Genomic DNA, 8,682 nt, shown 5'->3' with positions numbered 1-8,682 from the left:
ACACGTTACTAGGCATGGGGTTTGGAAACTTAACTCATTTTTAATTTCCTTTCTTAATTCCATTGAAAGCTTTTCTGCATTCTCTCTCTTCTTTCTCTTCTTTCTTCGGTTGTCACTTCAGCAGGAAAGAAGGAGATGCAACCTATCAGTAAAAATCATAGAGAAGCTAGAAGCAAGAAAATGGCTAAGGTGATGATGTCCTTAGCAAAAAGAAGATCCAAGTTTTGGCGTGGCTGAGATCTTTGCCACTTATGGCAAGATGTGGTAAAGAAGTCTCAAGATCACCATGCCTAAAAATGGTGGAAAATCCAATTCGGTCATAGAAGAAGATCCTTGGAGTATGGCTCGTCTCTACTTTGTGGTCATCCATCACAGAAGGTAGCTACTGTAGCTATGTGGAGGAGGAAGCAGAAGTGGAACAGGAGGAGCTGTCAAGGATCAAGCGTTCATCAAGGGTCAGGAATCCTTCTTGGGGACCAAGTCAAGATAGAAGGCTCATATTGATAAAGCTTGCAGAAAAGGGATGAGAGAGAGGTAATTGCATGTTAGTTTTAGCTTTTGGTTCCCTCTCTCTTCTCTCTGTCCGAACTGGTTTGGTATTGAAGAAGAAGAAGATTAGCTCGGTTGAACCGTTTCAACCTTGGAGGCTTCCCCTTCTATAATAAGGGTGAACAGCCAAAGCTTGAAGCAAGGAGAAAAGAGTGAAAATCACAGAGTTCTCATAGCTACCCAAGCTAACAGAAGTTCTTCTCCTTCAATGTTTTTCATGTTGTATTTTTCTGTTTAGTTTTGTCTGTCTTGAGTCTCATAGTGAAAAAGGCAAACAGTGTGAGGTTTGTAAGAAAAAGCCAGTGAGCGAAAAAAGGCAGAGAATACAAAATTAAAAGAAAAAACCATAGATGTCTTAGAGGTCCTTTGTACATCTATGTTATGTATCATGATTCTGTGGGAATCCCCTTGCAAGTTGGGTTAGCACTTAGCAGTTGAAAGCTTGGTAGGTGACCAAGTCAAGTTCAGGATTGGGAATCGATTCTGGACTTGTCCTAGATAGGAAGGGTAGTTCCTAGGGAAAATTGGAGTCTGTAATCTATTTGATTAAAGTGAAATTCCATCATTGTTGTGATGGAGACTGGATGTAGGCTGCACTGCACTTAGCAGCTGAACCAGGATACTTCTGGGTGTGATTCTCTCTTTCTATTCTACTCAATTTCTGATTCTATTTATAGGAGACAAAATTAAAAATTATCTCCGCACTGGTTATGAGACAAAAAGAAAAAGTCTATTGACTAGTGACGAGACAAAAAGCGGAAATATCTCCTAAAGCATTTTAAAAGGGCGGGAAGAGTTACTCAGCGAAAAAGGGGCTAAGATTCAACCCCCATTCTCTTAGCCACTGATAACCATCATTTTTAATTTATTTTTTTAATTTATTACATCAAATTTATTATGTGTACAAATTAATTAATTTGATTAATTTATTAGTCATTAAAATAATAAATTTATACATAAAATAAGCAACTGAGATATTTTCAACTAATAATTAAATCAAATCATATATATCTAGCCAAATTCAAATCATGTGAATTAAGGACTAAACTAAAATAAGATGATTTCTTATTTATTTAAATTGAACACAATAAATATAAATTAATTTTGTTATATAATCATAGTTTTCTGGTCTACTATATATAGATGGCTACACAAAATTATAAGAATCATGATTTTTATCACTCTTGCTATTTTAACTCTTCTTTTCTTCTTATTTTTTGCTTTATGTATAATTTTTTTTATGTATAAATATACTCAAAATGAGAAGGCACGGATAAGTGTTTCATTGATTATTTGTTTGACGAATACTATAGCCTGAAAATATCTCAATTTAGGCATTCTATACACTACTAGAAAACTAGCTATTAAAGACGGATATTTCCCATAGGTTTTATCCCACGGAAATACAGACAGAATTTGCGAGGGATTTTTTTGTCGAAAACGAAGGAAAATGAAATAGAATAAATTACAGACGGAAAAGAGAATCTGTCGATAATTCTGTCGAAAAAATTAATTTTCTTCGTGGAAAATAGTTACCGACGAAATTCCGTTTGTAATTAAATGAACAAAAACGCTGCGTTTTATTAAACTATTACAGATAAAAAATCTGTCTGTAATTTAAAATATTCTGTCAGAAATATTGAGTTAAACCTAACTCTACCCCTACCCTCTCAAGCTCCATTCACACTCCAAACAAGCTTCATAGTCATCTTCCTCGTCGTCTAGCTCCATCACACTCCAAACCTTTCTCCTCAGCGCCTTCATCCACCGTATTCTTCCCCCAATCTCCATCTGAATCATCATTGCCACAATTACCATCATCAACACCTTTGGGACTTCCATCACTCTGTTTTCTGTGCCGTCCCTTCTCTTCCACTTTTTTACGAGTACAAACCCTAATCTTCCTTCAGTAACTTTTTCTCCTCTTCAAACCCAACACCGATGGTGAGTATTTGAATTTTCTTCTATATTTTCTTCCAGTTTTTTATACAATGAAATTCCATTATTACAATGTAATTTTCGTGTCGTGTTAGTTTAATTGATGCTTGATTTCATTTCTGATTTGGGATTAAGCTAGCGTTTGCCTTTGGATTTTGTTTTCGATTTGTGATTTATTTGGTTGATGTGATGAATTTTTTATTTCATCAAAGCATTTGGAATGATACACGTAAGCTATTTGATGAAAATTTTTGGAAACAAGATGGGTCATTCAATAAATATTTTTAGATTGAAATCATCAAGTCATAAGTATCGTATTATTGTGAAATAATGTACTAAACTATTTGAAACTTGATTTATATAATTGATATAATCATTGTGCAACAGGAGAAGTTTATAAAAAAGTTGGCAGAAGTTCAGGTCCAACATGCCGAGGCTCAAGCACAGGGAATGGAGGTACCACCAATTAATGAAGACTTGATTTGGGAGGAAGTGTGTGGTGGGAAAAAGAAGAATCGAGTTTACAAAAAAGGGGCATTCTTTTCTAGCTCTATCAAGTCTAGAACCACTTCTGCCAATTCTGTATCTGGAAGAGCATCTAGAAATCAAAATTCCGTTCTTGATTTGCGAGAACAGATTCATAATCTCATTGAAGAGTTTTTTCAACGTGTTACTCAACAAACAGATGAGCGTATTAGTAAGTTGTTAGATACACGCTTTACTCACTACAAAGTTTTTGTTTATTTGTGATAATTTTTTTCTTATTTGTGGAGGTTTATAACCCCCACCAAATGGTTTGTGGGGTTTCTAAAACTCCCAAAATTTGAGGTGCTACGAGGTCTTTTGTAGGGTTTTTAAAAACCTCCACAATCTATTCAGTGGAGGTTTTGTGTGTGTTTAATGGGGGTTTTATATTGGACTTTTGTGACGATTTTAAATCACTTTTGTGGCAGTTTAAAACCCCCACAAATTATTTTTTTAATTTAAAAAAATAATTATTTTGTGAGACTTTCAAACCTCCACAAATCCTGTAATTATTTATTTATTTTTAATTTCAAATCATTCATTAATCTCATCTAATTTACATACTTTTAAATTAAAAATTTATTTTTTAATATAAAAAATGATAAACATACTCAAAGAGAAGTCTTAAACACCAATTTGGTTCAGAAACTCCATAAAATCACTACAAAATAAGATAATCCAATTAAATTAAATACACAGCTGTAAGCTTCAAAGTTAAGCCAATCCAATCAAAAATAGATTAACATAGCTTGCTACCCATAAATGAATCACAATTCTCATGAAAGATATAGAAAAAAAATCAAAAGGGTATTATAAGGTAAAGCCAATGATTTTCAAACTAAATTGAGTTAACTGGATTCAAAACGCATAGATTTCAAATGGAAATGAATATAAATCAAAGTTAATTTAATTCTGAACATGCATTCAAAACTCATAAAAAGTTAAATGATTAAATCTATTTAAATACAAATTAAAAATAATAAATCAAAATTTTACACTATATATGGCCTGCAGCGAAGTTCATAGCCTATCCATCTCATACCAGCTTTGGCATATCCATCAGTTGACGGGACGAAGAATGAAGATCTTCTAATTGATGTCATCTTTGTTGCCACATATAATGGAACTTGCATCAGAAAAATCTCAAATCAGAAATGAAAAAAAATTCACAGGAAAAGATCTTAGCCATGAAAGCAAACCAACCCATTTCAATATAAGAGTCAACTGAAATATTTCATAAATAAATTAGTTAGGTTGACAGGTTTCCAACTTTTAGAAGTTAACAAGAAAAAAAAGGTGGAGTGAGGGAAAGGAAAATATGAAAATAACAAAGGCATCCAAGAATATTGAATTGCACTATGCATCAACCTAATCCAATTCGCGATCGTTGACAATGTTTTCCAGTTTCTAAATTCCATTGACAATAAAATCATATGCAACATGTCAATTTCTAAAAGCATAGGACAAAAACAGAGCATCATTGCAACTTCATGTGAATAATAAAGAAATTTATGAAACAAAAATGTTCCAACAGTGGCTAAAATGGTTTAACATTTGCTGCTTTCTTGTCATCTTTTCATAAAACAAGTTCCACACAAGGATCGAATACTAAACAAAATTAATGATAACACAAGATGAAATAAAGTCCTCTGCTTGCAGAAAATTTTAATAGCCACAGTTATTCCAACTCAATAAATAAATAACATAAAAATGAAGTACAATTGGTGGATGCAGGGTCGAAGCCTTCAAAGAGAGAGAGCTTAACAAAGAATAAGGGAAAGAAAAAAGAATCTCGTATTTTGTTTAGTTTAAAGTTTAAACAAAGAAAGAACTAAGTCAATCAAACAAATGAAATACAACAAGACATTCCAGCTTGTATTTCTCTTTAAAAGAATAAGGAACACATTACAAATTTATAATAATCCTATCACAACCCACATACGATGGACCATATATTTATATTTAGCCCTTATATTTATTATATATAGAAACAGGAACCCACTTAACTATTTCCAAGTTGAATTCCACATGTCAGAAAATGTTTGGATTAATACCTCTAGATTCTGTCATTCGAAAGTTGACTTTGTCATGGTGACAAATTCATCAAGGTGGCAGAGTTGAATGGTTTACATCTCCAGAGTCTTACTAGAACTTGAATTTATCTTTGCCCCATGTTGACTGTAAACATTGTAGGACTTGGTGATTTCTTATTCTGCATACTTTATTTATTGAATGATAAACACTTAAACAGCAATATTTTATATAAACCTATGACTCATGTTACAAAGGTATTAATATTATTTTCTTAAAGTGAAAGAAATTAAAAAACTAGGATCAGATTCCACTGCCTTAGCATTCAACCTCGGTACCTCATGCAGAGAAAACTATTGCTAAAAGTATCATAGCAAAGTCAATGGAATAAAATTCAAAGACCAGATAATTAAATTGCATATACATATTTGACAAGTTTGAGTTTAGAGAATACAAATAAACAAGAGGTTTGAGCTACATACCAGAGTATTTGTTGGCACTTGGCACTGACATTTCCCAATTAAATCTCCAAAAGCAAATCCTATAGTCCAATTAAAAAATTTTCAATAGGAAATCAAATGGAAATCAACACAGATTTCAGTATGCTACAGGAATAAGGTACAATAAATATGACTATAAAGTAAACTAGTCTCAAAACTGGTTGTGGCATTTCTTAAGAGTTGCTCTTCAAAGCTGTCTGGTTTTCATCATTACGAAGTTGTTGGAATTCTCTGTGCTTGGCAGCTCTAAGGTCAAGAATGCTTGGAGGTATTGGTTTTATGGAGCCATGCAAGTACACCAGATGAAAGAAATGTTGAGAGAGAGAATCCATATGTTTATTCGGTCTACCACCCAGAAATTGGTAATTCCATGGTGCTTCTCTGAAAGCCCACCAAGAACAAATATCCTTGCTACGGACCTCGCTTTGTCTGCAGTTTTGGCCCATATCGTACTCAACAAAATATTGTAAAACAAGTTAAAACAGCAACCAAAAAGAACCAATGAAGAAAATAAAAAGGAGTGAGGAAACTTAAGGAAAGCAAGTGGGAATTTTATCTTACTTGACCACTCCCAAACCAAATTTCATCCGCTGCACGGGGAGCTAGTTGAACGGTAATATGATCTAGGACAAATTGTCGACTGCATGACATTAGTAGTTACAAATTAGAGAAACAATGAAAGGCTCTAAACACAATTCTGTAAAAGTGCAATGTAATGCAGTTTAATTGATCTAAGCAAAGAATCCATATGTGAGCATTCCTTCGTTAAATTTGATAGGATCTATCTTCACCCGCACATAACCCAATTCCCTACCAGCTCTGGGAGCAATTGTGACCTGCATCAAAAGCAACATAAAGCTAAAATGTCAATTGGTGGATGTAGGATCGAAGCCTTCAAAGAGAGAGAGCTTGTCAGCTTTGATTTTGGTATCACCATACTATCCATCACATGAGAACCAATCGCATAGTTGTTATAATTAGAAGTCCATTTCTTCACCTGTATAATACAAAGAAACCTTGCTGATTATCATGTATCAATATGAATATGACGTTATAATATTGTTAGATAGAAATATCTTACCGATTGATATTGTTGCTACAAGGTTTCTTTTCTTAGATTGTGAGTCTGACTGCATACATTACATATAAATAGAATTAAAATTTGAAAACAGAGGAAGAAATAATAGAGAAGAAGAGTACCTGTCTTCCATCCAAGACATGTGTTCAGATCGGAAGGCAACATGAACGATATTATTCTCTTCTTCCACGCTTGCATTGCCGCATTGTAGTGTAGTAATTCATCCCAATCAAATACTCCAAGTAAAAGACTGATACTTTATAGATTTAAAAAGTCATGATGCTTTCCAGAGTGCAAAACTGGGTCTTTAAGGTTGAAAATGATGGTAAGAGTTGGAATACAAATGAATAGAAATTAAAACCACTAACCTTATTGATGCTGGGAACTAATTCCTACAAATTAAAAATAATATTCTTTGTTATACTTTATTATAAAATAACAGAATTTTTTAGTTAAAAAATATAAGATCAATTATATATTCACTGCATATCACTGCCTGCATATCCACTCTACCATCCGAATTAAGTTTTCTTAAAAGGGAATGTCCCTATGAAGTACCAGACCTGTTTCTAAGTGATATCGTTTGAATGTGTTAAATAAATCCCTGTTTTTCAACACCTTGTCAATTCACTATTAATTTAAAAGTCACTGTAAAGAATAATCTAGCCTCAACTAATAACAATACTGAATTTGCATAATTTAAAAGACAACACAACATGACAACATCACTATTAATCTATAGAAAACTCAATCAGAATCCTAACAAAATAACTAACAATCACTCCTAACATAAAAAAATTTACTAACTACTGGCATGATACAAAACAGCTTCAATTATCAATTCTGACTCATTTCCAAGACTCCTTATCAACGCAAATGAAAAACAATGAAAAAATACAGAACAAGAGAAGGTACAGTAAGAAAGTTGCAACAGAACTGAGGAGGCAAAACAGACAAGAAATTTAGTGTTAACAAAGAAGAAATATCAGCAAATTAATAGGGAAGAAGAAGAAAAAGAAGTACCACCGGCAGTTTAAAGGGGAAATTGGAGTGAGAGAAAGCAGCATTGAAGAAGAAGCTCGGGAGTGAACAGATCTGCAAATGCGTTGTACTACGGCAACTACGGTGTCATCGACGGTAGAAACTGTGGCAGCAACGGCGGTGCAAACTGCGATGGCAACAGTGGCAGCAATGACAGATAGAGAGAACAGATCTGAAAACACATTGATAGAAGATGTGGCTCGATCTAGAAGCTCTCTACTGCAACGGACACAGCCGAAGTGGTAACGGTGCCGGCAGCGGAAACGGCAGCGAGAACGGCGGCAAGAATGGCGTATGTAGAAAACTTAGGGTTTCATTCTCTCTCAGCGAACTCAGTGCCTCACATTTTGGGAAAAAAAGAGAAAATGATGTTTTATTCCAAAACTTTGAATTTTAATTAATTATGAGTGGAAGTTTTTTAAAATGCCATAAATAAAATATATTGTGGAGGTTTTTAAAACCTCCACTAAAATACTCTCTCAAATCAATATTAATCTTGTAGTGACTCCTTTAGAAAAGACTCAAAAAAGTTGGAAAAATTAGAATGGACAATTGGAAAGGCCGAGAAAGAAAAGCTAAAACAGAAGAGATGGAATGAGGCTTATGTTAGCTATTACGAGAAGGTTAGAGCGTCAAGTAGTTCCAGTACTGTTCCACTACCACCGCCACCGCCGCCACCCTCAATCTCTTCGGATGAGGACTATGATGATGATGAGGATGAAGATGACACTGAAGACTATAGCTGATAGGTTTAGTATGGTTGAATAATATACTGAGAATTATAGTTGATGTATCAATACACTTTGTTTATGTTTTGAATTATATTGACTTGCTTGTTTATAGTAGTTTTCTTTTAGCTTGATAATACGATGAATTTGTTTATTTTTTGAAATATTATAAATATTCGAATACAAATTAGATAAAAATTTGTATTTATTAAATTTATATTTATTTTGTATGAAAACAGGTTTATTTTGCAATGAAAAAATCTAAAAAAAAATTCTATTTTACCTTACTGAC

General features: G+C 33.5%; 1 long non-coding RNA gene across 7 annotated transcripts; it reads right to left on the bottom strand.

Moving 5' to 3' along the window:
• Positions 1–3,882: 3,882 nt before the first annotated feature.
• On the bottom strand, positions 3,883–8,057 carry LOC112770830 (uncharacterized). 7 transcript variants are annotated; one of them, XR_011875924.1, is made up of 9 exons: positions 7,645–8,057; positions 6,990–7,013; positions 6,744–6,877; positions 6,625–6,673; positions 6,478–6,540; positions 6,105–6,379; positions 5,526–5,972; positions 5,067–5,190; positions 3,883–4,138 (listed from the first exon to the last, which is right to left on the bottom strand). It is a non-coding gene; the product is annotated as an uncharacterized lncRNA (long non-coding RNA). The 7 variants fall into 7 exon arrangements; XR_011875927.1 differs by having other exon boundaries at positions 6,483–6,540; XR_011875925.1 differs by having other exon boundaries at positions 6,744–6,871.
• Positions 8,058–8,682: the final 625 nt, after the last annotated feature.

The sequence above is a fragment of the Arachis hypogaea genome, chromosome 18, assembly GCF_003086295.3.
Source record: "Arachis hypogaea cultivar Tifrunner chromosome 18, arahy.Tifrunner.gnm2.J5K5, whole genome shotgun sequence".
NCBI lineage: Eukaryota > Viridiplantae > Streptophyta > Magnoliopsida > Fabales > Fabaceae > Arachis > Arachis hypogaea.
The sequence above is the reverse complement of the archived record's forward strand: the minus strand, read 5'-3'. Positions and strand labels throughout refer to the sequence as shown.